The 6,000-nt window shown below is 42.2% G+C and overlaps 1 protein-coding gene across 6 annotated transcripts in view; it reads right to left on the minus strand.

Annotated features, from left to right (window-relative positions):
* The window catches only part of LOC128700231 (paired box protein Pax-6), a 299,207-nt gene extending 293,592 nt beyond the window's left edge, over positions 1-5,615 (minus strand). For all 6 annotated transcript variants that reach the window (XM_070100798.1, XM_070100797.1, XM_070100794.1 and 3 more), the window contains exon 1: positions 5,090-5,615. The gene's annotated coding sequence lies outside the window, so the exon portion shown is untranslated. The remainder of the gene's footprint in view (positions 1-5,089) is intronic.
* Positions 5,616-6,000: the final 385 nt, after the last annotated feature.

A 6,000-nucleotide genomic window follows, 5' to 3' on the forward strand; every position in this document is an offset into this window, starting at 1 on the left:
GCCAGGAAAAGTGTAAATACGTTGTCTACAGCTAGGAAAATAGTGTAAATACGTTGTCTACAGCCAGGAAAATAGTGTAAATACGTTGTCTACAGCTAGGAAAATAGTGTAAATACGTTGTCTACAGCCAGGAAAAGTGTAAATACGTTGTCTACAGCTAGGAAAATAGTGTAAATACGTTGTCTACAGCCAGGAAAATAGTGTAAATACGTTGTCTACAGCTAGGAAAATAGTGTAAATACGTTGTCTACAGCCAGGAAAATAGTGTAAATACGATGTCTACAGCCAGGAAAAGTGTAAATACGTTGTCTACAGCCAGGAAAATAGTACAAATACGTTGTCTACAGCCAGGAAAATAGTGTAAATACGTTGTCTACACCCAGGAAAATAGTGTAAATACGTTGTCTACACCCAGGAAAATACTGTATAAATACGTTGTCTACACCCAGGAAAATACGGTGCAAATACATTGTTTACACCCAGGAAAATGGTGTAAATGCATTGTATACAGAAAGGAAAATACAGTGTAAATATATTGTCTGCAGCCAGGAAAATCTACCGATTTTATTTTCTACTGTCAGGAAAATAAATAATATAATCACAACCAGGAAAATAAACTGAATTTGTCTACAATCAGGAAAATAAAATAAATACATTGTCTTGTGTCAAGAAAATAAAATAAGCTACTCATTGATGCATGTGGGAGAATTATAATTATTGATGCATGTGGGAGAATTATAACTATTGAAGCATGTGGGAGAATTATAACTATTGAAGCATGTGGGAGAATTATAATTATTGAAGCATGTGGGAGAATTATAATTATTGAAGCATGTGGGAGAATTATAATTATTGATGCATGTGGGAGAATTATAATTATTGATGCATGTGGGAGAATTATAATTATTGATGCATGTGGGAGAATTATAATTATTGATGCATGTGGGAGAATTATAACTATTGAAGCATGTGGGAGAATTATAACTATTGAAGCATGTGGGAGAATTATAATTATTGAAGCATGTGGGAGAATTATAATTATTGAAGCATGTGGGAGAATTATAATTATTGATGCATGTGGGAGAATTATAATCATTGATGCATGTGGGAGAATTATAATCATTGATGCATGTGGGAGAATTATAATTATTGATGCATGTGGGAGAATTATAATCATTGATGCATGTGGGAGAATTATAATTATTGATGCATGTGGGAGAATTATAATTATTGATGCATGTGGGAGAATTATAATTATTGATGCATGTGGGAGAATTATAATTATTGATGCATGTGGGAGAATTATAATCATTGATGCATGTGGGAGAATTATAATCATTGATGCATGTGGGAGAATTATAATTATTGATACATGTGGGAGAATTATAATCATTGATGCATGTGGGAGAATTATAATTATTGATGCATGTGGGAGAATTATAATTATTGAGGCATGTGGGAGAATTATAATTATTGATGCATGTGGGAGAATTATAATTATTGATGCATGTGGGAGAATTATAATCATTGATGCATGTGGGAGAATTATAATTATTGATGCATGTGGGAGAATTATAATCATTGATGCATGTGGGAGAATTATAATCATTGATGCATGTGGCAGTTTTGAAATAATCATCAATGATGCATATGGAAAAATTATCACCATTATTGATGCCTATGAGAGTACTGTTATAATCATTATCATTATTCTCTCGAGCATCATCATCGTAGGGAAGCGCTGAACCCGTAAGTCACACTGCGTCGGGGAAAGGATACGTCAGATCAACTACGATCGAAGGGAAGGGTCGGATCAAGAACCCTTACCCCCCTCCCCCCGCTCTACTAGATAATGTTCTAATTAAATTTTCTCTAATATATATATATATATATATATATATATATATATATATATATATATATATATATATATATATATATATATATATATATATATATATATATATATATATATATATATATATGCCGAATAGAAAAAACTTGCGACTTTGGCTTAAATACCAACGCTCTTCTTGCCGAATATGGCAAACGAAAATTTGTATATGCAATAATTTCGCAAAAGTCATTCTGAACCTAACGAAAAAAATACATTTAATTGTGTTTGTTTATTATTAAATTACTGTAAACTTGTCTAAAATATATTTACTTGGATTAGGCTAAATTAAACTGCGCTTGTTATAATAAGGTTAGGTAAGTTTTCTAAGGCTCCTTTAGTACAAAATTATTAATTTTTACGTTAACATAAATGAAAAAAAATATATATTTAAATGTATAAGAGAAAATTTTTAGAAAGGCCTTAATTTGAAATGGTTGAATGTAGCCATAATGACCCTCGTGTAGTTAATAGACTTCAAGCCCCAATAACCAACCATCCTAACTTTTGGTGGAACAGGGAGAGCTCAGGTTGCTAGCCACATCTAACTAGTTACAGGAGAACTAGGAAAAAAGTTATTTTTGTAGTTTACTGTGACTCAGCATGCACGTGTCTACAATACTTTGTAATGGGCGAGAAATTTATATGGTTTTGCTGAAGCGCGGCTGGTCCTACCACAACACTACTGTGTTAGTTGACGGGGGGGTGTTAGATGCCTGGTCCTACCCCAACACTACTGTGTTAGTTGACGGGGGGGTGTTAGATGCCTGGTCCTACCACAACACTACTGTGTTAGTTGACGGGGGGGTGTTAGATGCCTGGTCCTACCACAACACTACTGTGTTAGTTGACGGGGGGGTGTTAGATGCCTGGTCCTACCCCAACACTACTGTGTTAGTTGACGGGGGGGTGTTAGATGCCTGGTCCTACCACAACACTACTGTGTTAGTTGACGGGGGGGTGTTAGATGCCTGGTCCTACCTCAACACTACTGTGTTAGTTGACGGGGGAGTGTTAGATGCCTGGTCCTACCCCAATACTACTGTGTTAGTTGACGGGGGAGTGTTAGATGCCTGGTCCTACCCCAATACTACTGTGTTAGTTGACGGGGGAGTGTTAGATGCCTGGTCCTACCCCAACACTACTGTGTTAGTTGACGGGGGAGTGTTAGATGCCTGGTCCTACCCCAACACTACTGTGTTAGTTGACGGGGGAGTGTTAGATGCCTGGTCCTACCCCAATACTACTGTGTTAGTTGACGGGGGAGTGTTAGATGCCTGGTCCTACCCCAACACTACTGTGTTAGTTGACGGGGGAGTGTTAGATGCCTGGTCCTACCCCAACACTACTGTGTTAGTTGACGGGGGAGTGTTAGATGCCTGGTCCTACCCCAACACTACTGTGTTAGTTGACGGGGGAGTGTTAGATGCCTGGTCCTACCCCAACACTACTGTGTTAGTTGACGGGGGAGTGTTAGATGCCTGGTCCTACCCCAACACTACTGTGTTAGTTGACGGGGGAGTGTTAGATGCCTGGTCCTACCCCAACACTACTGTGTTAGTTGACGGGGGAGTGTTAGATGCCTGGTCCTACCCCAATACTACTGTGTTAGTTGACGGGGGAGTGTTAGATGCCTGGTCCTACCCCAACACTACTGTGTTAGTTGACGGGGGAGTGTTAGATGCCTGGTCCTACCCCAACACTACTGTGTTAGTTGACGGGGGAGTGTTAGATGCCTGGTCCTACCCCAACACTACTGTGTTAGTTGACGGGGGAGTGTTAGATGCCTGGTCCTACCCCAACACTACTGTGTTAATTGACGGGGGAGTGTTAGATGCCTGGTCCTACCCCAACACTACTGTGTTAGTTGACGGGGGAGTGTTAGATGCCTGGTCCTACCCCAACACTACTGTGTTAGTTGACGGGGGAGTGTTAGATGCCTGGTCCTGCCCCAACACTACTGTGTTAGTTGACGGGGGAGTGTTAGATGCCTGGTCCTGCCCCAACACTACTGTGTTAGTTGACGGGGGAGTGTTAGATGCCTGGTCCTGCCCCACCACTACTGTGTTAGTTGACGGGGGAGTGTTAGATGAGGAGACGGACAGTGTTAACTTTGGGAAGGGAGTGTGTTAACTTAGGGGAGGGAGTGTGTTAACTTAGGGGAGGGAGTATGTTAACTTAGGGGAGGGAGTGTGTTAACTTAGGGGAGGGAGTGTGTTAACTTGAGGGAGAGTGTTAACTTAGGAGAGGGAGAGTGTTAACCTAGGGGAGGGAGAGTGTTAATATAGGGGAGGGAGAGTATTAGCTTAGGGAAGGAGAGTGTTAGCTTAGAGGAGGGAGAGTGTTAGCTTAGGGGAGGGAGTGTGTTAACTTAGGGGAGGGAGAGTGTTAAGTTAGGGGAGGGAGAGTGTTAAGTTAGGGGAGGGAGTGTGTTAACTTAGGGGAGGGAGTATGTTAACTTAGGGGAGTGTGTTAACTTAGGGGAAAAGGTGTATTAGCTTAGGGGAGGAAGTGTGTTAACTTAGGGGAGGGAGAGTGTTAAGTTAGGGGAGGGAGTATGTTAACTTAGGGGAGGGAGTATGTTAACTTAGGGGAGAAGGTGTATTAACTTAGGGGAGGAAGTCTGTTAACTTAGGGGAGGGAGTGTGTTAACTTAGGGGAGGGAGAGTGTTAACTTAGAGGGAGTGTGTTAACTTGGGGAGAGAGTGTATTAACTTAGGGGAGGGAGTGTGTTAACTTAGAAGAGGGAGAGTGCTAACTTAGGGGAGAGAGTGTATTAACTTAAGGGAGGGAGTGTGTTAACTTAAGGGAGGGAGAGTGTTAACTTAGGAGAGGGAGAATGTAACCTAGGGGAGGGAGAGTGTTAACTTAGGGGAGGGAGAGTATTAGCTTAGGGAAGGGAGAGTGTTAGCTTAGAGGAAGGAAAGTGTGGAAGCTTAAGGAAAGGTGGTGTTAGTCAAAAGAAGTGTTAGTTTAAGAAAGTGGTGCTACTTTAAAGGGAGTGTTAGTTTAAGGGGAGGTGTTAGTTTAAGGGGGGGGGGAAGTGTTAGTGAATGTAAAAAGTATTAGTTTACGGGGAAGCGTTAGTCTTTGTAGAAAGTATTAGTTTACGGGTGAAGTGTTAGTTTACGGGGTGGAGGTGTAAACTGACGGGTGCGTGTTAATGTCAGTACACAGACAACAACATGACTGTACCTTAATGTTTGTAGTGATGAGTGCGGTAGCGGCGCTCTACACTACCTCCCGCAGCGCTCACAACCACAAATCTCCGCTAAATTCACTTTGTAATAAGTCTTGAGGTCAGCAATATTTCTCAGAGCAATTATCTCAGCTTAACAACACAAGCTTGCTTCACCAAATCTTCTTCCCGCGTAAAACGTGATTTTTTTTTCGCGCGCTTTTGATTTTTTTTTAAGCGGGCCGGTCAAGTGCGCACTAAACCCACGTGGACACACACAGTGTACTCATCGCTCACCGCCACCCACAGCCTCTCTGATCCCCAGGGAACGATGCTAAACCTTACGTCCCGTCCACACACACTAAATGAGTTCTCCTCGACCGCTATTTACCGTCTCTCACACACCATATATCGACGGCCAACTCGCCCCTCGTGTGTTGCCTTCACACAGCTCTTCCTCTCGTCTCCTCGCCGTCATTCAGTACCAGTGTTGATGCTACTCAAGCGCGCAGTCTTGAATTGCCGAAGCAATGCAAAGTGTGGAAATAATTACGTGAGATATGAGAATATAAGTATGATTGTGGAATTGAGTAAGTGGTGAGGGCTGGCAAGTATGGAAGGTGGCGAGTGTCGCCCCTCGGGCCGCCGCCAGCCAATTAGAACGCTTCACTGCCAGTAATGAACCAATAAAATCACGCTTCACTTCAGCGGCCGTGACGTCACGGAGCAGCAATGGCGCGCACTGGCCGAGAGGAGAAATCTGGAGGCTGACGGCATCTGGCCCCTCCACAGATATTTCTCTCCTGGTGGCGGCTTATTTGTGTTGTCGCTACACCTCACAGAATTTGAATGTATTTCAACTGTCATTCTGAACTGCCGAAGGGGGATGTACAAGCCAGCCCTAAGACCATGACCACTTAAACGAGTA

Source organism: Cherax quadricarinatus, chromosome 74, assembly GCF_038502225.1.
Source record: "Cherax quadricarinatus isolate ZL_2023a chromosome 74, ASM3850222v1, whole genome shotgun sequence".
Classification (NCBI taxonomy): domain Eukaryota; kingdom Metazoa; phylum Arthropoda; class Malacostraca; order Decapoda; family Parastacidae; genus Cherax; species Cherax quadricarinatus.